Source organism: Cibotium barometz, chromosome 24, assembly GCF_041138505.1.
Source record: "Cibotium barometz isolate CiBa-2024 chromosome 24, ASM4113850v1, whole genome shotgun sequence".
NCBI lineage: Eukaryota > Viridiplantae > Streptophyta > Polypodiopsida > Cyatheales > Cibotiaceae > Cibotium > Cibotium barometz.
In genome coordinates this window covers 40,870,267-40,896,541 of record NC_141069.1, presented here as the reverse complement: position 1 = coordinate 40,896,541, position 26,275 = coordinate 40,870,267, and positions in this window count along the sequence as shown.

Here is a 26,275-nt window from a genome sequence, read left to right as displayed (position 1 = left end):
CTAACATTCCCAAAGTTCTCTTACAAGAAAGAATTAAGGATGCCATGTTGCATAGATTTTAGAAATATATAATATTTAGCCCACTTAGGTATTCTAATTAATATTAGAAAATTTCATATGTGCAAGTAAAAGAGCGATGTGCACCACCCAATGGAGGCAATACAATTGGCCAAGGAGCTGAGCAATGAAGCTAAGGGAAAGGAAGGCAACATTGGAGAAGGAACTTGCACAGGAGAGTTAAGAGCTTGCCAGAACTAAACCATAGCCTTCTAAAAGGTTTTTTATTCAAACTCTTGTATAGCTGGTTCTATAGTAGACCCTACTATTGGTGATCAAGCATTTTCCTCATCAAAGGAATGTTTACCTCAATCTGTGGATGTTGCTAATGCATGTACTTTTCAGTTCCCCCCTGTTTTACTCAAGAAACAACTTATTGAGCTTGCTATTTCTTCACTTGTCTTTGGGTTTATGGGTAGAATTTCTACTAAACCTGAGCTTGTTAACTAGCTTTAGTGCCCTGTTGTATTTTGAGCTTCTGGGTCTATGGACTATATGCATTATCTTGCTAAGAGTTTCTTTACTATTAGATTTAATGATCTCACTATGATCCCTAAAAGCAACTCCAAAGCCCCCTTGAAGTTTTATAACTCTCCAGTTTGTCTTCAACCTTGGGGCCCTACTTTTGATTCTGTAGAAATTGTTAAAACAATTCACTCCTATTTGGGTTGAGTTTGTTAACCTCCCTGTTTTGGTTGTGGCCTAAGCCCCAGAGATCTTGCTTGTAGATTGGGCACCCCTATGTTTGTACCAACGAATAGGATCTTAGATAAAGCTTCCAATAAAGTCTGCATATATTATGATAACACAAATCCCCCACCAGATAATATGGTTATCAATGTGGGAGCAGGATTAAAGGTGTGATTCCACTGAGAATTGGGACATTCTTTGGGGCATGTTTCAAGTGCAATGCTTATGGACACTTTGCTAGCAATTGTCCCTCAGCTAAACAACAGAGCTCAATAGCCATAGAGAACACTCAATCTCAAGCAATGGAAGTTGAAGCCAACCAGTCTCGTAAGGAAGCTAAAGCTTCACCTGGGGAGTAGAGTATACCTTAGGCTTTAGACAGTCCTGTTTAGTGCAAGATTGAACAAGCAATATTGCCACAGACCTAAACAGGTGAAACTGTTAAAACAGACCTCTATTACTTATTCTCCAAAAATGGTACAAATGGAGCCCGATCAACATGTGGGTTCATTCATTGCAAAGATAAAATCTTTATCTTCGATTCAAGCACTCAACCTCATCGATCAGATGTATGAGCTACTAATGGAGAATTTAACAACAAACGAAGCATGTGCGGGAATAATTAACGTGAATAGGATGAGGCCCAAGCCAAAGTGCAATGTAATGTCAAGGAGAAATATGGGCTCGTAAGAGTGGCTCTATAAATCTTAGCCCATTTCCTGTAATTGTCTTATTTTTTGAAGAATGTCTGCCCAAATGTGAAAATGAAAGCGTGGTGGATTATGAGGATACACAAGACAAGAGATGTTGCTCAAGACAAAAAGAAAATAAATAATGCAATATATAGCTTCAAAAACTTTCAAATAGATGGCGTTGCTCCTTCTCCTCCCCGTGCGGCGTGCTGAAGGGTGATTGTGTTTTTTTTGCGTGTCTAAAGCTTGGAGAGAGCACCCCTTTATATACGTGCTCAAGGTGTGGCTAAATCATGGGCCACATGTGGGTGATTGGCTGTCCCATGTGTATTGAGTGGCAGCCCACATGGCTGCCCACCGCCCGCCGGCTACCACCCCATGTGGCCGCCTCAGATTTCGGCTACCGCCCCATGTGGCAATGACCGCCGCTGCTTATTGACCGCCGACCACTGACCATTGACAGCCGGCCACCGATCGTTGACCGTCGCGGCGGCCGCCGACCAGTGACCATTGACAGCCGGCCGCTCGTTTATTTACTACCGTCCACCATCCGGCCTCCGACCTGCCACTTTTTGTGGTGGGAATATTTCGACAGGAAGGAATATTCCGATGGGCTTTTCTGGTGAACATATTTATCTTTCGGCTCGCATTTTTACCTCCCCGATTAGCCGTTGACCGTCAACCTGTTGACTAAGAAATACCATCGTTGCCACGTAGGCGTCATCTAAATAACTGCCAACTTCCAAGCCCTTTGTGCCTTTTTGGTATGCCCATAGCTGGGTGGTTTTGCTCGCCAATTTTAGCTATCCATACGTGAGCTCCTTCACACATTTGCTTATTCTAACCGGCTTTACTTGCTTCCTAAACTCTGTTGAATGTAGCTTGATTATTGTCATCGACTTGCTTCACAAGGTTTGCAACCTCCCTCTGGTTTGCTTATTCCAGCCGACTTTCCTGCTACCATCACATTTTGCTCATGATGGTGTACTATCAGTGTAACCATTTTGGTTAGCTCCCATTCTCTGAAGTACCCACTTCCAAGCAGGCCTCTAATTACCTCTCGGCTCATTAACTTCTTGTTAGGTTTCTCGCATGGTACCTGTATGTCTGTTGAATTAGCTGCGTACCTACTCTCAATATGCACTTTGACATTCAAGCTACAAAATACATGGTGCTGCATCCCCACTATTAGCCTAGGATGCCTTACTCAGGTGGCAGCCCCCCCTCTCTCTCTCTCTCTCTCTCTCTCTCTCTAGTGTATATCCTCTCTCTCTCTCTCTCTCTCTCTCTCACACACACACACACACTCGGTTTTTTAATTTGTTGCTAAGTTATTATAAGAATCTCTCTCTCTCTCTCTCTCTCTCTCTCTCTGCCTGCGTTTCTGCCTTGCGAGTTCTCTCCCCTTGATTTGTCTTGCTGGATAGTTCTCTCTCTCTCTCTCTCTCTCTCTCTCTCTCTCTCTCTTCACCAGTATGATTTGTTTTGGTTCAGGCTTGCTAGCCTCCCTCTCCTCTCCCCCCCCACCCCCCCTCTCTCTCTCTCTCTCTCTCTCTCTCTCTCTCTCTCTTGCCGGGTTTGGCTGCCCTGCCGCGCTAACGACTTCCTCCCTGCTTAATTTCAAATACTGCCTCTCCACTTGTTAACCCATCTCCCTCCCCTCTCCCCTTATGCAGGCGGAGCGGATGCGGGAGATATGTTAACCTTCTCTCCTTCTTGCTTCACCCCCTTATGCAGGAAGGCTAAAGGCGTGTCACTCACCTCTTCGCCCACGAGTGTAGTGATTGCCGTGTGCGTAGAAGAAGCTGTCGGCAAGCCAATACACGAAGGAGAGCTCCTTTGTAATCCTTCAACACACCTCTCACCTCCCCCTCTCTCACACACACACACACACACACACACACAAGCAGATTACCCAGAAAAGCTCTCACGTTTTTTTGGCTAAATCCACAAATTATTAGCTTCCACATTACAAAGTAGGCTTTATAGTGGCCATGAAAATTGGCCCAGGTGCCCATACTATGGAGCTGGGCACTTTCTGGCACTCACGGCTTGCTATATTGGCCTCGGAATGCAGTGAACATGCCTAACATACATTTGGCAGTGTTCCCATGACGGGAAAAGTTATTACAATTGCCGACCAAAAATTATGGCGGATTCGGGGAATCAAATGAAAATATATACATGGGAGCATTTGTTGCATAATTTTACCGCTTTCCCTTTTAATTCTGGTTGGAGACTTGCCGGTGATTGGAGTGGTTAACATTGCCCCCTTCCTATTTGTGATGCCGTCCTCGGTATCACGCCATGTCGGTATTGAAGTGTTGGGATTGGGGCGTTGATGTGGTGTAGCCGGCTGACGTCAAAGCTTGGGTAATCCGCTGCAAAACTTATTTTTCGCATCCATCGTTTCTCTTGTGCCATCATCGATTTAGGAAGAAGATATAAACACGACTTGTTATTGGGTTAAATCTTTCTTTTATGCTGGAGATGATAGGGATCCTGTTGATTTGATGCTGAATAGTGTAGTTTAGATAAGTGTGTGTGATATGGCTGGAGATTGTTCAAGGTCAATGTTATGTCGATCTTGAAGTGTTGTATCATTGTTGGTTTCCAAATTGCCTCCTTGTGGTGAATGGGTTCCTGTAGTGGATAATGATCCTGTTGAATTGATTTGGAAGAGTGGGGCTAGGATCAGTGAGAGTGATGGGGCTCATATGATAGCCAGATATTACATGATTTTGAGTGTCCTGCTTTATTGAAGAGATAGAAATAGTATAAAAGATAAAACAATTACGATGTATTATTGGATTTGGAGGTCTTAAACCTGGATTTGTCAAAGGGGAAAAACCTTGTGGGAAAAAAGTGCCTTTGACTTTGCTCTTATTCTCATATATATATGTTTATGGCTATAGATTTATCAAGTTAGTGCAGCCAATATATGAGTGGATGATGAGGGTCTAATGTTAGAGTGTAGCTTGATCTCTGATGAATTGGAGAAGGCTTGTGTGTGCATGCGTTGAACAAAAGGTAGTGCCTATTGCATGTGTCCAAGGGTGGGACACCCTAATATGCATATGCATCATTGATAAACAGCATGCTGTGCAAAAGAAGAGCTATGATGGGTTCTCTTCGAAGTAAATGTAGCATATAGATCACCAAAAATGGTCCAATAGCTGCCATTACTTCGAAAAGGGCTTTTGATGTCGAGGTTTCTCCACTCTCCTTACAATGCAATTGTGCGTGAGTGAAGGACTCTTCGCCACTCCGCCGACCTTAACATATGTAGACTTCGACTCTTATGCCCATCTTATCCAGCATGAGCGACACATTTAGGTAGACTCAACTCTCCAGCTTGAGCATAAGGTTCTATTAGCTACGACTCATAACACAAAGTTTAATAGACATGAAGCACTGGGACTTAATCATAAGCTCATTTCATGGCTTAGATACCCGACTCTTGACTCTTATGCCCCCAACACATTTTGGTTGGTGAGGCGACTTAGACTATTGAATTCTCACCAAACAACTCCACTTGTAGCTTGAGAGAACTTTTCTTGATGGTAGGGGTTGTTGATTTGGTTAGATTCCTTAGTCGATTTGATGAGTTGAAGAAGATGACAACTGTTGAATTTGCTTGACGATTCTTGCTCTTCTTTTGCTGCTTTCATTGGCGTATGTCTTGGGATCCATGTATGCTCATAGGGTCAAGTTATTTTTTGTTGAGCATACGCTAATGAAATCTTCCCTTGACTCTCGCATTGGCATAGTCTCTTAGACTTCCATAAGTTGTTGAGAGTGTTGGAGGTTTTGAAGCGCAGGTGATGTCCAACTAGTGAACCAATTTGCAGACGCTTTGATTTTGCGCTCGAGGAAGTCTTTTGCTTGATTTACTTGCTGGAACACTACGTCAAATTCCTCAGAGCTAGGCACAGTCTCCACGTCCCCGACGGGTTTGTTGATTTTGTCTATTGGCAAAACACTTGAGATTATATCTGTCATCTTATCATTAGATTCTTGTGGGGTTAAGATCTTTGCATATGAAGACCTGGTGGAGATAGTAGTCGAGGACTGGCCTAATATTGCCACAGATTTGCAAGAAGATTCCCCGCATTCATAGGTAGAAGGGGCGAAAAGGGTTGTTGAGGTGGTAGGAGTGGGAGGGGTCTCATGAACAACCTGTTTGTCTTTCTCTTGTGGGAGGATGACTGGCCCTTGAATTGCTGTTGTGTTTTGGGGTTTATGCAAGGAATTCTTTGGGAGCCATATCCAAGGGTTACCTTTATAATAACCTTTTGCTTGAAGAAGTTTTTGGGGTACCCAGTGGCTTGAAGATTTTCTTGTAGTTTTCCCTTGCACTGCTGCTGCTTGCTTTGCTCTTGGCACTTGGGTGTTTGGCAATGTACTTTTCGGAATCCATATCCAGCAATTGCCTTCATAATATTCTTGTGCCTGAAGAAGATTCTTGGGAACCCAATGGCTTGAAGATTTATATCTTTTTGGCCGTTTGTTGCTACGAGGGTTTTTCCTGTGTTTCGGCGTGGTTTTTGGGAACCCTTTGGAGCACCGTTTTTTGGCGTGGTTGCCAAATAGTTTTCGTTGAAGGTGTTTGCCCTGGCTTGTGTGTGTGCAAGGGGTTAAATGTTATTGAGTTAGGAGTTAGTTTGGAATGTGGCTGTTGAGAGGCTAACTCCGTGGGGACCTCCAAGAGGGTGAGCGTCTACAGTGGATAGTGCGTGTAGTGAGAAGATGTAGAGCAAGAAGGGGTTACCGTTGTTACGCTATTTGTTGCCCAATCGATCTTGCATTATGTTGCTATCATCCATGTCCGGCCTAGTATGACATTCTTAGAAAGTTCTCCTGCACAGGAATTACCCAAAAGGAGCCATCCATATGACCATTAGCATAATAGATAATAGTTGTCAAAACACCAATATTGTAGGACATCTGCATGTTTACCCCTTTTATCTTGAGATTAGACCGGGTTAGAGTAGGCCTCCCCAATTGATTCCATGCACTAAAAGATAGGAGATTATGGCCAGCCTTGGTGTCTAGCAGAGCATTGTATAATACTCGACCCCTCGTACTTGTTAATTCAATTTGTGATCTCAAGGGTGGGGACTTATGATCTCATCAGTCTCACAAGTGAACACATCGTATGTTTTTTCATTGGTGTATGGTAGATGGTTGTTTTGTTCTTGTATTCCCTGAATCATTTCTTGTTTGCTTTCATTTTCCAAGCTCGATAGCGCAAAAGTATACCCTATCAGTTCTTCTTGAAGATTAGATACCTCCATGGGGTTAACAACAAAAAACATATGCAGGGGAGTATCTTGTGGTAATGGTGTTCCATTTGCTTTAACACAAGTTATTCCCCATTTACCCCATACATCCACAGTGGCCAATAGATGATGATGATGATTTTCCAGATATTCATCATAGATGGGGAAAAACCAAGTTGGTATGTTGAGATGCTGCAATTTCCCTCCGACTTGTCTTTTCTGGAGTACATGTCAAGAGATCAGAGAAAAAACGATTCTTTGGAGCAAGTCATTCGTGGTGGTGGCAAGATAGGGCTCATCCCGATACTTCGGTGATGAGAAGCATTGTAAGCGAGCCCGACTAGGTGCAGATAGCTTAGCCACTTCTTGGGTTCCCTGCCACCACAGCATGACCGAAGCATATAAAACGGGCATAGACCAGATTATGAGAAGATGCATTTCTGAACATGAACAGTAAGCTGTGTTGGCAGAGGCACATCAAGGAATCAATGGAGGCTTTTTTTCCAAAGAAATCACAAGAAGGAAAGTGTTCCAAGAAGGACTATGGTGGTCAACAACATTAAAAGATGGCCACACATTTGCAAAAGAGTGTGACATGTGCCAAAAGATTGGGGAAACCAAATGATTCAGACAAAATGACTCACAACCCTATACCACCATTCGAGCCATTCTAAAAATGGGCTCTGGATTTGTAGGCTCGTTTAAGCCAGCAGCTCAAAGGATAGGAAACAAGTACAAATTGGTTTCCACAGATTATTGCACAAAGTGGGTGGAAGAAAAAGCCAACAGCTCAAAGGATAGGAAACAAGTACAAATTGGTTTCCACAGATTATTGCACAAAGTGGGTGGAAGAAAAAGCCAACAGCTCAAAGGATAGGAAACAAGTACAAATTGGTTTCCACAGATTATTGCACAAAGTGGGTGGAAGAAAAAGCTCTAAAAGACTGTAAGGCATTATCAGTAGTAAAATTTCCATACAAAACAATCATGACAAGATTCAAATGCCCAATTGAGATAATCAGTGATGATGACTAAGGAAGCCATTTCTTGAATGAGGTAATTAAGAGGCTAACAGAGCAGCACATGGTAATACATAAAAAAATCAACAGTCTATTACCCACATGCCAATGGACAAGCAGAATCCATGAAGAAGATCCTGAAAGCAATTCACCCAAGAAAACTCAAAATGAGATGGACAGGCCCATACAAGATCATCAAGAAAATGGGGATAGGAACTTTTGAATTAGCAAGCCTCGATGGAGTGAAATGAAAAAGGTTGGTGAATGAATACAGGCTAAAGCTATATCATGGAAGGGTGTCAGAATGGGAAAGAACACAACTAGGACAAGCACATCAGGAACCAAAAAGGATCTAGGAAATAGAATCCACACCCAATCATGATCCAAAATCAGGATGGGGATAGGATTCTAGAAACAGCAAAAAAGGAGAAGCACAAAATCGAAATTTAGAAACCATTGATGTACATGTAATTTTAGCATGCATAGAAAGGGAAGAGCCAGGAAAACCAATGGTGGCACCCTGCAAGAATGCATGGATAGAAAAGAAAATGTTACACTAGCATAGCAACGACGTGTCAAGCACAGAGGAGAAGGAGATCTTATTCACCACCCAGCCATAGAGGGAATGAGGATAGGGATTCTATCGCCGAACATATATAATGGCCTGCCTCCTACCCACACATGTCCGACCGCTCGTGGGGCTACGCCTAGGTGACCTCTCCCCTAAACCTTGGCTTGCTTGCCAGCCACACTCCAGTGGATGGTCTCGGAGGCTGGTCGAGCTACTATGAGCTACGTAACATTACTCCCCCCTTAAGAAGAGTTTTCGTTTGCAAGAACGAACTCTTGGTTAGGGTACTCAAGCGCTCCCACGAGGATGCTTCATCGTTCATGATATTTCCACTTAACAAGTGCCTCTTGGTACACAGCTTGCCTCGTGTCTTGATCTCTAAATTTTAGAATCCTCTCAAGTTCATGTGGAATAGATGGTGGTTCTATCAACTCCACCAAAACGCTTGAAGAAACTACTTTCTCCTTATGGTTAATGGTTTTTTGTAGTCTACTGACATGAAAAACAGGATGAACTCAAGAGCTCTTCGGCAACTCAAGTTTGTATGCTAATCCACCAACCTTCTTAAGGATTTTAAAGGGTCCATAGTATCTAGGTGAAATCTTTTCACACTTTCCTGCCTTTAAAGTCTCTAACTTCACAACCCAAGAAACTCGTCTAGTCGCTTCAGACTAACACTCGCTCCTTTTCCTGTAGGAAACCTTGACTAATCTCTCTGGACTAGTAATCCTTTCTGATGAGGGAGGTGGCTACTACTATATATAAGTGCAGCCGTGTACATGTCATACCTCTGAAAAAGATGAATCATGCTCACATAATCCACATAGTGACTCCAAGAGGTCACTCTTAAAGGTGGTGAAACTCAACTCGTTCACCATCCGCATCATGTGGCTCAGTGCATCCACTACTACGTTAAATTTATCTCTTTGGTAATGGAGTGTAAGGTCAAACTCCCATAGGATCTCTGCCCAACCACCGAGCTTTTCTACCATTTATCTCTTTGGTAATGGAGTGTAAGGTCAAACTCCTATAGGATCTCTGCCCAACCACCGAGCTTTTCTACCATTTAACTCACTATGACTTGAAAGTCATTGGAGACTTTCATGATCGATCCAGACCTCAAACATAGCACCATACAAATAATTTTGCCACTTTTTAGAGCATGAATAATAGAAAGTAACTCTTGCTTGTAAGCTGAGTAGTTATGTTGGGCACACTCAAGCTTCTTGCTTTCAAATGCAACAAGGCATCCCCTTTGCAATAAAACTTCCTCACACTAGCGTCTGTCTCTAAAACAAATGGTTCATTGGGGTCCACAATGCTCAATTTTGGTGCCGTTTTTTGCAATGGCCACCTCGAGGTTCTCAAAACTTCTTTATTGAGGATCCTCCCACAATGAATAGTTTTATCATTTTTCCTCAACTCATCGGTTAAGGGGAATGCGATCTTTGCATATTCCTTAACATAATGTCGATAGAACCGCGATGATATGCTTAGAAAAATCTATAGTTCTTCGAGACTTCTAGGTTCATTCCATTTGACAATGGCATCCATCTTGTTAGGATCCATCCGCATACCATCCCCGTGTGATTGAAGACAATATGGCTTAAATAGTGGATCTCCTTATTAGTAAAACATTTACACTTGGAATTCTTTCCAAATAGCTTATTTTCCATAGGAGTTTGAACATTGAGCACAAATTCTCTAAGTGTCTTTCGACTTACTATATATAAGTATATAACAAGAAAAACTATTACAAATTTTTCAAATATGGATGTAGAACCTTGTCCATAAGCATCATAAATGTTGCTGGAGCATTCGTCAAGCCAAACGACATGACTAGGATCTCGCAATGTCCAAAACATGTCTTGGAAATATCCATTTTCCTAATCTTGACCTGATGATACCTTGATCTAAGATCAATCTTAGAAAAATACTTTGCATCATTGAGTTGATCAAATAACTCGTCAATGGTGGAGCATCGTATACTTGTTCTTAATTGTTATATGATTAAGAGCATGATATCTACACACATTCGCAAACCTGTCTTTATTTTCTACCAAAAGAATGAGCGAAGCTCATGGCAAAGAACTCGGGCATATAAACCCTTTCTTCACATACTTTCTTTGCTGATGATGGCCCCATGGAAGGTTTGGGCATAAGGGCCCAAAAAGTTCATCTTCGCGCGCTGTGCTAGACTCTTTCTGTGACTTGCTGGGGATCCAGTGGCGTTGCTGGCTTGAGTTGCCACTGGGGTCTCGAGTGCTTCTGACATCATGGCTGACATTTGTACATACACCTCGGATCAGTCTATCGCTGGTGGGGTTGATATCATCTTTTCTTTTCTTTTTTAAAATTTTAATGGGTAATAGGTTACTTGGATTGAGAAGCTTGTTAGTGTAGGAGCAATGGCATGGAGGTGCATGGGTAGAGTGAGGTCGTGAAAAAGTTAGGCGTGAAAAAGCAGACGTGAAAAGTATGGCCGTGAAAAGGTAGATGGGAAAATGTTTACATGAAAAGTCTTACGTGAAAAGGCAAGACGTGAAAAGTCTTATGTGAAAACACAGACGTGAAAAGTTTGCCCGTGAAAATGCAGATGTGAAAAGTTTACACGTGAAAAGGCAAGACGTGAAAAGGTTTACGTGAAAAGGTTAGTCGTGAAATGTCTTACGTGAAAAGGCAAGACGTGAAAAATCTTACGTGAAAACGTAGATGTGAAAATTTTGCCCGTGAAAATACAGACGTGAAAAGTCTGCCCATGAAAAGGCAAGATGTGAAAAGGTTTACGTGAAAAGGTTAGTCGTGAAAGTCTTATGTGAAAAGGCAAGACGTGAAAAGTCTTACGTGAAAACGCAGACGTGAAAAGTCTTATGTGAAAATGCAAACATGAAAAGTCGAGTTTCTGTGAAACTACAGTTCCGTGAAACACAAACCTGGGTTTTCGTGAAACTGCAGGATGTAGTGTGAATCGTTGATTATGATTTTTTGTTTATGAGGTTAGTGATTGAAAGATGCACATGTGAAGATGCTACGAAGTCATTGTTTATACTAATTATAGTGTTTATACACAAGATGTAATGAATCTTTGGAAAAAATACAAAAACAAAAAGAAAACGAAAAGAAGAGGATCAAGCTCCCACCTCGAAAGAGATAGTCGAAAAGGTAGAAATGAGATGGTGGGTTCGAGAGATGCACTCGGAAGCGATGCACAATCGATCATACAAGGCACATGATGCAAAATGACAAAAAAAGGAAAGAAATTTGATTTTATAATGCAGCCGTCGGACAAGGCGGCTGCCCTAATGAAAGCAAGTCCTTTCAGATCCATTGCTTATGGAACCTTTGAAGTCCTTTGGGATGCTTGGGGTCCTGCCAATCGGTTTGTGTTAGCAAGGTCTGACTTTTGAATTTTTTATAGATTCTTCTTGTGGTCCCCTTCTCATTCATGGTGTCCTTTTTGTCTGGTTGATCTTTAAGTTGAATCTTGGGCACCCACTTCTGTGTACCACAGAAAAAATGAGAAGGTATCAGTCTTTAAGTTGAATCTTGGGCACCCACTTCATGGTGTCCTTTTTGTCTGGTTGATCTTTAAGTTGAATCTGTGTACCCTTAGATGTTGGGTATTGTGTGTGCAAGCTTCGTAAGACGGATGCTGGTTCTATTTTCTGTGGTGTTGCCACTGAACTCGTTGTCTGTTCATCATTTATGATGTGTTTCTCTCTGTTTGTTGAGTTCCATAAGGGTATGGACATGACCTTGTTGCCTGTGCTTAACAATGCTATTCGTTCTTCCCATTGGATATGTGCATTTACTTACACATATCCAGGATCGTCCTAGAATAATTTCTTCTTCCATGGAACCTGTAGGCATGACAAACACCTTCCCGACCAAGAAATTATTTTTGATGAAAATGTTAATATTTAAAAATTCCTTGGCTTTTATGGTTATCAAGTGAACACTACGTACTTGCGCATCAGTGGGTTCAAGGTGTGGTCTATCTAATGCTATCCAGGTTTCATATGAGATCAAGTTATGACTTGACCCCGTATCCATTAATGCAATGCTTGTTGCATGGCCTTTAGCTGTAGTAAGTCCAACCTTGAGTCGTGGTAGCTCAATGTTTAGTTCCTCTTCATCCAAGAGAGTCACAGAAGCCATGTTGACATGTATCAGTCTATTGTGCAGTAATTGTTTGGCTTCGGCCTCTGGCTTTGGCCTCCCTAGCCTTAGCTTCTTCTTGAGCCTGCTGGATTTTTTTCCTTTGCAAGCTGTTTTTGTTGTTTTAAGAGATGTTCTTGCAAGAGCATCTCTTAGTCAGTGGTCCAAAATATTTTTTAAGTTTACTTCCATTGACATAACCCTCTATCTGGATGCCTTCAATTGTCTCGATTCGAACAGACCCCTGAGGTGTGATCTTCGATACTCGGAATGGTCCCAGGCCTCCGTATTTGAGTTTCTTTTTCTTGGTGCTTCCGACACCATACATGAGGACAAGGTCCCCTGTTTCCAATTCTTTTTGCTTAAGGTTTTTGTCGAACCAATGTTTCCTGTGTAGTTTTTTGACCATGAGTCCATGTGATGCTATCAAGTTGGTCTCATCAAGCTTCTCTAAGTTGATTAGCCTTTCAGCTAATGCATTCTCCGTTAGATATTCTTGTACCACAATCCTTAAGCTTGGGACTAAGTATTCCATGGGCATAACTGCTTCAACACCATAAGTTAGATGGAAGGGAGTGTATCCCATCGCTATCTTATATGATGTTCGATACGCCCATAAGGCTGCTGTCAGCTTATGTTCCCAGCCTGTTCGACTTGCTTCCAAGGTTTTTTTCAAGATAGTATACAAAATTTTGTTTGTACTCTCTGCTTGACCATTGACCTGTGGGTAATAAGGTGATGATTTTCGATGGACTACTAAGAATCCCGCAAGTAAATGATCAATCACCTCAGTAATAAAATGTGAGCCACGATCACTAACTAATTCTAATGGGCAGCCGAACCTCGAGATAATTTGCTTATATAAAAATTTTGCTGTTGTTTGTGCATCAGCTCTCTTTGAGGCTTTGGCTTCTGCCCATTTTGTGAAATAGTCCGTGGCCATGATCACGTATCGGGCTTGGGATGGATGTGTCGCTGGACTAATAGGTCCCAAAAAATCTATCCCCCATTTCTCGAATGGTTGTCTTACAATAATAGGGGTGAGCAGCATCTTGTCCTTTTGTTGTGGAATAGCAAAACGTTGACATTCTTCGCATCTTTTGACAAATTCTATGGTGTCTCCGAATAATGTAGGGCACCAATGTCTTGCTTGAAGCACTTTTTGAGCTATGATTTCTCCAGCAAAATGCCCGCCTGCTATCCCTGAATGAGTCTCTTCCAATATGGTGAGGACGAACTCATCTTCTCTAACGCATCTTTTGAGCACATTATCTTTTCCTAGTTTATATAGTTCTCACGCAATCAATTGATAAGGTGTAGCAAGCTTGATAAGCCACCACATTTTATCTTTGTTCAAATGTATTTCCTGCGGGAAACCATAAGCTAGATAATCGGAGATTTCCTCACTCCATTCGGGTACCATCATGTCCAACTTGAACAAACAAGCATGGAGATCATCATCAACACCAGTTGCTGGTTGTGATCAGCTAACACATGCTGTGTTCCCTTTCTTACCGTGATTGTAAAGTTGAATTCCAACAATAATAGCAACCATCATGTGATTCTCCCCGTGGTGCAAGGTTTATTCACTAGGTATAATAAGGCTTGATGGTCCACGAAAAATATGAATTTGTTGGCCAAGAGGTAATGTCGATATTTCTTGATGGTGTAAACCATGCCAATCCTTCCCTCTTTGCGGTGGTGTAGTTCACCTCCGTAGTATCATTTAGCTGACAACTAGCGAAGCAGACTGGATAGTCCAATTTGAACTCACCAGGCTGGGATAGTACACAACCAATAGCAAAATTTGATGCATCGATATGCATGTGAAATATTAGGTCCCAATTGGGGGGTCGTAGAATTGGCGCGCTAGTCAATGCTTGCTTTAGTTGATCATATGCTTCTTGGCATTCCTCAGTCCATTCAAAGACAATGAGGAGCTTGTACAAGGGTCTGACTATTTCAGCATAGAAAATTATGAAGCGGTGATAATACCCCACATGGTCCATAAATCTTTGCACACCCTTGTAGTTGGTAGGCGGTGGTAGCTCCAATATCAGCTTGACCTTGCTATCATTCGTGGATATACCATTCTTTGAGATAATGTGTCCCAATATCACACCATGATTGATCCAAAACTGACACTTCAAAGGGTTCAGGGATATATGATATAATCGACATCGCTCGAACACTTTCCTCAAGCAGGATAGATGGTTTGCCCATCAAGAGTGTGCACACAGATTATTAATGAATACCTCCAACCACTTTTGTAAGTAGCCCTTGAAGGCTGTACACAAAGGTTGCTGGGGCGTTGGTGAGGCGGAACGGTATAACCTTGTATGCAAATGTCCCCCACATTGTATTGAAAGTTGTCTTGTGTTGGTCCTCTGGTACTATGGACACCTGATTGTAATCGAAAAATCTATCCAAGAAGCTGTAAGCTTCTTTCCTAGCCACTCTTTCCAAAACATGTTCTGTATAAGGTAGTGGGGATAATGGTCTTTCCTAGTAGCTGGATTGACCTTTTTAAGATCAACAGATACCCTAGTGGTTGGATTGACCTTTTTCCTAGTGGCTGGATTGACCTTTTTAAGATCAACAGATACCCTAAGTTTTCCATTATTTTTTGGCACTATCACGATTGGTGACAACCAATCCGTATGTTTGATTTCATAGATGAAATCCATAGCAATGAGCTTGTCTATTTCCTCCTTTACAATTGCCGCATACTTAGGATTCATCTGGTATGGTTTTTGCCTGGTTGGTCTTGACCCTTCCATGATTGGAATCGTATGCTGTACTATCTCAGGTGGTATCCCCTTCATCTTTGTAATTCCAGGCGAAACAATCCTTAAATTCCTTAAGGAGAGCAATGAGCTCATCTTCTTCAGCCGAAGTCAAGTCCTTAGCAATGTATATGTGTCAAGCTTCCTCCCCTGGTCCCACAATATCCACTTCCTTGACTTCTGTCGGGCCATCGTATGATGTAGACAACCCATCCTCCTTCACCCTTGTTGCCGTCAGTCGTCGTCGTGGACCACTTTCCGTCGCCAACAATATAGGTTTTGAAGTGGTCAGGTACTGAGATCAAGTTTGGTTTGTCCTCATTTTCACTTTTGGTTTTAGCCATGATCTTTCTAGCCTCACGTTCTGCTTCTGCCAAGGCTTTATTTGCATTTTTGGCGCCCAGCTTTTGTAAGCTTGGGTGTTTCTAGCTCTTGAAGGACGACTTTCTCCTTGTGTCTTTCCTCCACCAATATCTTACTCAACTCCTCACCCCAATCCTTTGAGAACTCATTGTGTACCTTAGTGGCCTCAAGGTATCTCAGCCACACTGGGCATCCGTGGGTTTGCTTCATAATAGGGCATTTCGTCAAGCTATATATCGTTTCTGTTTTTGCCATCGTATAAGGCATTGAGCACTAGTACGACCTTGTGCTATGGTCCCTTCTGTACTCGATGTTTCCTCTTCTGATGCTTTATCAATGGTCTGCCAATTAACCATACAGATAGAGGTCATGGGGACGGTTCCAGATTCCACATATTGGGTCCCCTTGGGTTGCATCACATACATGGTGGCCAACACATGCATCCAGTTTTCATTGAAGTTCGGAGGAGGAAGGGATGCATACATTTCCATTTCCTCTTCATCCTTGGGATCTCCCACCAAGGGTTGGCATATTTGTACAAAGGTGGTCCGTTCCATTGTGATCGAATCTTTACCGAACAATTGCCCTTCCATGGGGTGTGCTTTCCATGTTCTCAAATCAATCTTTAAGATTTGCGAATCCATACGTACATACACGTGATCTAAGGCCCAATCATGCACCAATTTGGATTCCCTCATGAAGAGTCTCCCCAATCTTATGTCATATGAATCAGGTTGGCGCCACAGGAAGTGCATGACCACAAATGTATAATGGTAGCGAAACGTAAAGAGTTTGAATTTAACATTCTCCAGAAGTCCAATGGGCCTTGAAGATATTCCGCCAGCCATTTTAACGATTAGATCTACTTTTTTTAGATCAGGTTTCCCCCAGTTTTTCCCATAACATTTTGTGATGATGCTAACCCTCGCCCCACCATCTAGGATAGCCAGTGCCTAGTGCCCATTATGATGAATCGAAATTGTAGCATTTGTGTCGTCACTTTCGTAGTAGCATCCCAATTGAACTAGTATCATTTTTTTAATGGATTGAAGATGGAAATAATAAACATTGTCTCTATTTTGGCATATTTTTTGAAAACTTATTGTTAGATTTTGAATTATAATCTCAAAAAGTAAGCAAAACAAAGTCTTTTTTTTCATGTCAATTTTTGTAAGAAATGTATAAAGTGCCCAAAATATTATTGTTTTTTGGTAGTGTTGTACGCATGCGTAGACCACTTTTTAAAAAGAAGTTAAAAATTGAACTTTTTTGATGGAATCTTTAAAAGATGCCAAATGTTTCTCGTTTTCAAGAAATATTGCCTATTTTGTCCGCAATAATGTTCGTAGCTCTCCCAATATATTATACAAGGAATGCAGATGAGGAGCCTTGACAGCTTCTACCTTGGGGTACTTAATTAAGTTCACTTTCCAATATAACCCTTGGGCTTCTCCTATTAGAATTCTTTTTAGAAATTGATAAATTCCATAAAATAACTTCACTATTCCCAACGGGTGATAGAGAACACTGTTTGCATCCTTCAAGTGTTTATAGACCTACCTGACTTCCTGTATGCCATAAGCTTCTAGCCACCAGACACTGTCCTTCAGCCACACTGTGAGGAACTTCTAAAACTGTGCAACACCATAGGGGCTTGTAGCTCTATCGGCCCTTCTTCATCATCCCATATTTGTGTGAGAGTAATAAATCTCACCCATGCTCGAAAATTAAGAACAAATGGGTGCATTGGCCACAATAAAAGATCCCTTGGATCCCTTATCCCATATTCCTCACTGAAAATTCCACAGGTGAGAGGGGGAATTGCAGAATGGGGTAGAAAAGATAGTATCAAATTTATATCATCCCTCTTCAGCTGCTTGAAGTCATACTCTGCAAAGTTACCATTGATAAATTTAGGCAACAGATCACCATTTTGATTGTAGTAAACATATATCATGGTGCCATAGGTGCTTTTGCTAAAAAATAACGATCAGAAAGGCCAATATCCCAAATTGAGCATGTTCTTTCACTCCTCATGGCTTCCAAAGTGTGTTTCAAGTTCATTATTTCTTGTATAGCAATCCTTTTCTGCTTTTCCCACAGCTCATGTTCACCATCCATTGAGTCTTGAATAGCTCATAAATACTGTAGGTGCTTGGAAGTAAGTTTGTTAACCTCCCCTTTCACCTTGGACAATTGGGATAGAGCCTATGCAACAATTTCTTTGACACATCCATCCACATGTTCCATAGTCTCTAATGTTTTACCTTCCTTAAAATGCATTGATCTTTCTAGAGTAAGTGTGAGTTCCATGATTGCCCACCGAACTTCATAAGCCCATTCCTTGGCTTGTTTGTGTAGATCTTGTGGTAAGTTGAATCCTTCAGCATATGCAAGTTGTAGTGCAGTATAAGCTTCTCCTCTGTTAACTTCACCCTCATGAGTTTCTTTTGGCCCTCCTTTAGCTGATGACACTTGTGGCTTCGTACTAGTAAAGAATGCCATGACATATGGATATGTAAACCTATCCAAACCCCCTGTTCTTCCCTTCTTCCTCATCTAGGTTGTGTGGCTTTCCATCAAAATGTTGTGCAAAATCCATTTCCCATTGATTGTCTTCAGTGTCATCAATTGATTGGGTAATTGATATGGGGTAGACATTGGGAAAAATTTGGACTCACAAATTGACCCTCTAAGGGCTTTCTCTCTCTTCCATGAATCAAGAAAAAGTGCAAAAATAATGTTATAATATTTCTCCTCTCTCTTCTCTTTTTGAATCTTATACATCTTAAAATATTAGTTTTATAATAGATTCACTTATTATTTTGTTGAAGACTGTCCAAGAACTGTACTAGACCAGCTCAGAACTCGAATATCTCAAAAACTATTTTTTTATTTGAGTTGGTTTCGAATATCTCAAAAGATATGACATTCTTAAATGCCCAGATTTATTTATGACTGAAGAAACAATCATTTCGTGATTCTAGAAGGATTTTATCTTAAAAATGAAATATCTTGATTTGTACTTTATATTTCATAATTTCTTTTTACAAGTACGTAGATCCATGCTTTATCTACATTTTGGTGTGTTTTTATGTTTTTTATAGAGATATGAAGAGAATAGACATTTTTAAGATTTTAAGAATGTGTTTAGATTTATTATTTTAGAGAATAGTGCATTAAAAATTTTCCTTTTTTTGTGATAGTGCTTTCTCTTCTCTTTAGGTCATTTCTTCTTTCCATAGCTCATTTTTTCTTCTACTTTCAAATTTGCATCTCCAAACAGTTTGTATACTCCAAACAGTTTGTATTTTCCTCTGTTCTATTACACTTGTTCACTACAAAGCTAGAGAATGAAGAGTGATTTGATTTTTTGGTACCATTTTCTTGGAGCCAACAAACCATTTCCCTCTTCATTAATCTTGCTATCAAGGAAAGAAGCAACAAAGAGACAACACAGAGCCAACACATAGACGCAACAGAGAACAAAAATGGAGGTTAGCAATGTTTTGATGTTGGTTATGTTCAATTGAGTTCTATAAGTTATGTTTTCCTGTTGGTTATGTGCATTACTATTCGTAAATAATAAAGTTAATAGTAAGATATGTTTTACTATTGGTTAATTATAATAATATGTGCATTATTGTTGGTTAATAATAATAATATGTGTTAAAGTTGGTGTTAAGTTACACATATGTGTTAATAATCATGAAATTTTGTGTGAGTGTTCTTGTAGGCATTGATTGAACTCAATGGAGATAGTGATGTGCCTAAGTGTTTCTAGTTTTTTGATGTTTTAGGAAGCAAGAAGCTCTAAGAAGAGAAGTATACACTTCTAGCTAGATGAAGAGTATGCCGTCCCATTGTACCAAGAGAATTGAGGATTCAATGATGAATCCATCGGTGACTCGCAATTACACAGAATAGCAGGGAAAAAACATATAGATCTTTGGGTTGATGGGTTTATATATTCACCTGATCCTATTATACAACAATCTCCCCAATTCTTAGGACTAACATCATTTTTCAAGTATGTTTGTGAGGGTAATGCAGGGTTAATAGGGTTATACTTGGAGACTTGCAACCCAAGCCCATGTTTCTGCACAACAGATCATGAAACTTAATAGATCATTATTGGCAAAACAAGAAGAGAATAATGTTTTGCAAGATGCTATGCATGACATGGTAATGCAAAATGTCAGTTTGATTAACCAAGCTAATGATTTACAGGCTACTAGCAATAAGAAGATGAAGACAATGCTAGAGAAGATTGTCACTTATGGGCCCACAACGACATGGGAGGTACGTGAACGCCAAAGGTCATATAAATCTATGCACATGTTGGCAAAGACATGTGGACAATACAGGCGAAGCCAATGCACTTATGCCACAGACATGTATGCAAGTATGGGTCAAAGGAAGTGCCGTTTGTCTTGCACACAAATAACAATTTTGTATTAGATGTAATCTCTAATGGTAAAATTTTACAGTATTGCAGAATGTGGAGGCAAGCTAAAATTTATTTTGAAGCGTGATGAAAGCGAGGTTATCAAATCTTACCTTGTCATCTTGAAGATTACTTTAGTGTACAGTCTGAGAATGAAATTTGGTGGCTTGCTACATTTGAAGTACCAAAGGAAGATCATGAGATTTTGAAGATTTTCTTTAACTTGACAGAGATACCTAATACAGTGCAACGTCAAAATCATGGTGAAATTTTACACGTGGAAGGTTATGGTGAGTATCAAGTGGAATGGCACCTTGCTGGAGATCTCAAAACTTTGAAGTGCATGTTTGGTGTGTCAAATGTAGCAAATGTAGAGTTTCCTTGCATACATTGTATGGGGTCTAGAAAGAAAGGTAAGAATGGGAAGAAACAATGGGAAGAAACAGCAGGCAGAGAAGGGTGTCCTACATGACGTGATCAATTTGTTTGCCATGGAGGCCAAATGGTACGTGTAGATCCTAAGTGGGATCCTAGTCTTGACATCCCCTTGGCAAGAGTACACTTTTGCACTTTGCATGCACTAGTGAGGATCATAGACAAATTGGTTTATGAATATGGGTGTTTTGCTTATAAAATGCAACCAGCTTGTGATGCCCAATAAACATGTAAAAGGGTGGAAGAAGTATTATCTAGGATGGGTTTACATCAAGGCCAGGTAGAAATAAAGAAGGATGAAAAAAAGTCCGGAGCAAGCGGCAATGTACCATGCAAGCCTTGCTTTGGTGGCTCAAAAAAGCAAGGAAATTCCTCTCTGCACCACGAAATGAAAATGGAGAACTACTATTACAACAACCAGAGAAATATGAAGCATGGAAAAAGTTACATATGGCCGTTCCTGATCGAAGCAATGGAGGAAAGACTAGAGTAGCAAAAGCAAATGTGTGGATTACTCTTGACAAATTGGCAGTGCTTTTGCAGAAGATGACATTTGGACCAGATGATTCCAAGGAGTTTAAGGAGGTGATTGGTATATTCTATGCATCAGCTGTTGAAGCCTGGACTTCAAGTAGTATAACATATATTCTATGCATCAGTTGTTGAAGCCTGGACTTTAAGTAGTATAACATATTACATGGTAAGTGTAACATTACAATAAGTGTGACATTAGAATTAATTTATATGATTTTAGAGACTAACTATGATTATGTTGTCTATTGATGTAGCATATATTGCATGCTCATGGTCCTTACTTTGCAAATGAAGGAAGTTTAGCGATATGATCTACACAGGGCATGGAGCGATCTCATTAGCAAGCACGATGTGCTTTCCAAAAGACAACTGCTCATGGAGGTGGAATCTGAAAAGATGCAGGGGGGAAGAGAGCTTGAGCTCTTGCAAGCACACACACACACTCACAAAACCCTAATAGAGAACACACAAGGTGAGAGGCATAAAAATCTTCTTCTTCTTCATTCAACACTCAACACACCATATACAAAGATAAGAGTACACATAATATGAAAGGTACTCAACCAATACATGCACGGGTTCTCTATAGTGTGAACCCGACTAAATGAGCTGGCGCTATAACTATGCCAGTCTCTAGAATGGCTATCACACAGCCTGTCATCCCACTGGCCGCATATCACCCAAGATCTCACCAACCATGCCAGTGGTGTAAGTGTGGGGCCTATCCCCCAGGCGGGTCATCAGTGTCCACCACCTCACTGGATGAGCTCGATATCTCAATACTCCCCCTCGAGCTCAACTCCATCTCATGTACACCAAGCAAAGCCCTGAATCTGCGGAGCTTCTCTGTACCCAACGCTTTGGTGAAGATGTCAGCTACCTGATCCTCTGTGCTGACATAAACAAGGTCAAGGTCTCCTACCAAGACCTTCTCTCTGACGAAATGGTAGTGGACCTCTATATGCTTCGTGCGAGCATGAAAGACTGGGTTCCTGGCCAACTGTATACTGCTAATGTTGTCACAGAAAATGACAACTTGTCTATCCACTGATAGACCCAAATCTACAAGTAGCTTTCTCAACCAAGCTACCTCACATGCTGCCATAGCAGCTCCTCTGTACTCGGCCTCTGTACTGGATAGAGCAACCGTAGGCTGCTTCTTGCTGCTCCAAGTCACAGCAGCACTCCCCAAAGAAAACATGAAGCCACTGGTAGATCTTCTGTCTGAGATACTACCAGCCCAATCAGCATCTGTGTACCCATGTATACATATCTCTGTCCCAGTCTCATAGAATAGTCCACAATGCAAAGTAGACCTCACATACCTCAGTATGCGTCTCAATGCATCCAAATGCAGTTTCCGTGGAACCTGCATTAACTGACTCACCAACCCAACAGCATAGCTCAAATCTGGTCTGGTGATTGTCATGTAGATCAAGCTTCCTACTATGCGCCTATACATAGTAGGATCCTCCAAGATCTCTCTTGAATCTGCACTCAACTTGCCATTCTGATCCAATGGCACGGAAATAGGCTTACAGCCTGTCATACCATACTTGGACAACATGTCCAAGCCATACTGTCTCTACAGTATGGCAATACCATGTGGTGACCTAATCACCTCAATGCCCAAGAAATATCTGAGCTCCCCTAGATCCTTCATCTCGAACTTCTGTCTAAGCAAGATCTTTACATCAAAGATCTCTGCATCATGGTCCCCCGTAATGATCAAGTCATCTACATAGATGACAACAAGCACAACCCCTCTATCACCATGTCTCACATACAGCGAGAAATCTGCATTGGCTACATGAAAGCCAATAGTGACAAGATATTCAGAAATCTTGTCAGACCATGCTCTTGGTGCTTGTTTTAAGCCATACAAGGCTTTCTTCAACCTGCAAACATGCTCGGGGTGACTCACATCCTCATATCTAGGTGGCTGCAACATATACACCTCTTCTTGCAAATCCCCATGCAAGAATGCATTCTTTACATCCATCTGATGTAAAGACCATTTCTTTGACGCAGCCACTGCTATCACAACTCTCACTGTTGCCATCTTGGCAACTGGGCTGAAAGTTTCCTCATAATCAATGCCATATGTCTGCGTATATCCTTTGGCTACCAATCTAGCCTTGTACGTGTTTATGCTTCCATCACTGTTATGTTTAACTTTGTACACCCACTTGCATCCAATGGGGTGGCTTTCTTGCCTTCAGGCAATTGCACTAAATCCCAAGTTTTATTTCCATATAGTGCATCCATCTCCTCATCCATAGCTTTCTCCCAACACATATTTCCAACAGCCTCATCAATGCATGTGGGCTCAACAACCTGCACAACCTTTGCCATATATGCATAGTGATGTGCCACATAACCATCATAGGTAAATCTCTGCACAGGGTTTTTCACTCTCTCCCAGATCTTCGTAGCTTTTCATTCATGGCTTCCATAGCCTTCTTTACACTAGGTGTTCTCATAGCTGGGATCCCAAGCTCCTCATCAAGACTCATATCTGAGTCACTAGACTCTCCATCAACATGAGAATGCCCTGCAGAAATGTCAGGCATACCAAGGGGCTCAACCACTTTCTCTTTTCCTTTACGTGATGTACTAATCACATTTGCAGGACTGGTATTATGACGCAGCCTGCCACTCCATGGTCTATCAACAGACCCACTAGATGAGGACTCTCCTGGTCCACTCAAAGACTGTGATTGCTGACCTACATTCTGTGCAACCACACTTCCACTCACATCAGCCCCAACAACTTCTTTTTCAGCAGCATACCAGCTGCTCATCTCATCAACATCCCTGCTTACCCTCAACTCACGTGTAGCAGGGTTATAACACCTGTATCCCTTTTGTTCAAGGGAATATCCAATAAACACACATTTTTCAGCTTTCGGATCCAGCTTAGTTCTCAGCTCATCTGGCACATGCACATATGCAATGCATCCAAAGACTTTCAGATGAGACAAATCTGGTTTTCTGCTAGTAAACCTCTCCTCTGGAGTTACATCATGTATGGCTGTAGTTGGAGTCCTGTTCATGATGTATACTGCTGTAGAAACACAGCCTCAGCCCAATAGCTATGCGGCATATTCTTCTCTTCCATCAATGCTCGCGCAATCTCAGCAATGTGCCTGTTTTTTCGCTCAGCAACTCCATTTTGCTGCGGAGTGTATCTGCATGTAAACTGTCTCCGAATACCATTCTTCTTCAAAAATTCAGAGAACTCATTGGAGAAGTACTCTCCCCCTCCATCTGACCTTAGGCACTTTACATATTTCCCTGTTTGCTTTTCAACCAAAACTCTGAAATTTTGAAAGTGAGTGAACACCTCACTCTTCTCCTTCATGAAATATACCCACACTTTCCTTGTGTGGTCATCAATAAACGTCATATAATACCTGTAGCCTCCCATAGATATGGTCTTCGTAGGACCCCATACATCTGAATGCACAATATCTAGTGCATTTCTACTCACATATCTGTTATGTGGAAACACATGCTTTGTTTGCTTCCCAAATTGGCATGCTTTCACATATTTTCTGCATACCTTCCACTTTAAATTTTGGCAGCCCTGTCACAATTCCTTTTGTCTGCATAGACTTCAATCTTTGCACATTCACATGTCCAATCCTTTTATGCCAGATGTCTGTGTCTGCAACAATTCCTGAACCATTTGCAAACATCGCAGCACTCATTTCAGGCATGTCTACATTCAACGTAAACATTCTGCCCACTCTGTTGCCTTTTGCAACCAACCTGCACTTGTCTTTAAAATCTTCAACATAACACCCATCAGGGTTAAACCGCGAACCTGCAAACCCTGCTCAATCATCTGGCCAACTGAAACTAGATTCTTTGTTATGTTCGGAACGTGAAGTACATCTGCAAGGTACTTCACTTTGCCATCCTGCAGACAATGGCACATCTCTAACATGGGCAATTGGATGAGCAGTGTCATCCCCCGTTTCCACAAAACCTGGTCTTTCCGGGTTTTTCATCTCCTTGAACCACTCCCCATGACTTGTCATGTGGTTCGAAGCACCTGAATCCACGTACCACACATCATCTTTTTGTGTTGCTTCAACATTTTCAGACATGGCATTCATGACATGCTGCATAACAAACAACCTTTCATTATCCTCATTGTTTCTGCTTGAGGATGTATAGTTGTTCTGCTGCACTTTCCCATTTTGCATGTCAGCCTGCTTCTTATAACATTCTGCCTGCACATGTCCAGGCTTACCACAATAATAGCATTCACGTGCATCATTATACTACCTTTGCCAATTTCCACGGTCTCTTTGACTCCCCCTGCCTCTGAATTTGCCTCTTCCACCTACGCCGTTGTTGTTGTTGTTGTGTATTCTGGGACTGTTGTTGCTGCTGCTGTCCATAATTCTGATTACCTGTTCGGCCACCTCCTTGACCGCGTCCACGGCCTCCTCTACCACGTCCTCTTCTTGAACTTGTGTAGAAGGCATGTTGCTCCAAACTGTTTTTGGTTTGTGAAGACTGTTGGTCTTCACCCAAGCTCTTCTCTTCTATAATCAGCATAGACACCAAATCTGTAAAGTTGGGAATGTTTTTTCGAGTCTGGATAGACGTCTTGAACGCCTTGTATTGTGGCCCGAGACCACGTAGACAGACTTCCACCTTGTCATCATCATCTACTGACACACCAATAGATGCAAGGGATTCTACAATACCCTTTATCTTCAGCGCATAGTCATTCACAGACATGCTCTTTTTCTCCACAGTATGAAGTTCATTCTTCAGTTGTATCTTGCGTGCCTTGGTATTTGTTTCATAGAGTTTAACCAAGGTGTTCCACGCCTCCTTGGGCAACTTGGCATCCTGAATATGCCCAATCATGGTGTCCTGTGTATACTAATGGAGAGCCAATACATTACTTTCCTGGCTCCTTGGTTCCAGTCTTTAAACTCTTTCACATCTGCAGCAGTCAGATTTATGTCCGGTATCTCTGGTGCCTCTTCATGCTCACCTTCTATGTAGTCCCAATAGCCCTTTCCCATCAGGAAATTCGTCAACCTGAACCTCCAAGCATGGAAGTTATTCTTATCCAGCTTCTCAGCCACAATCTGGGTTATGCCATTATTTGACATCTTGCCAGATACACAAATTTACTAGAAACAGCACTCTGGTTTTTCCTGCACAAACTGCTGTATTTTCTGCAGCGGTACTGTTGAACTCTCAAATGTCACA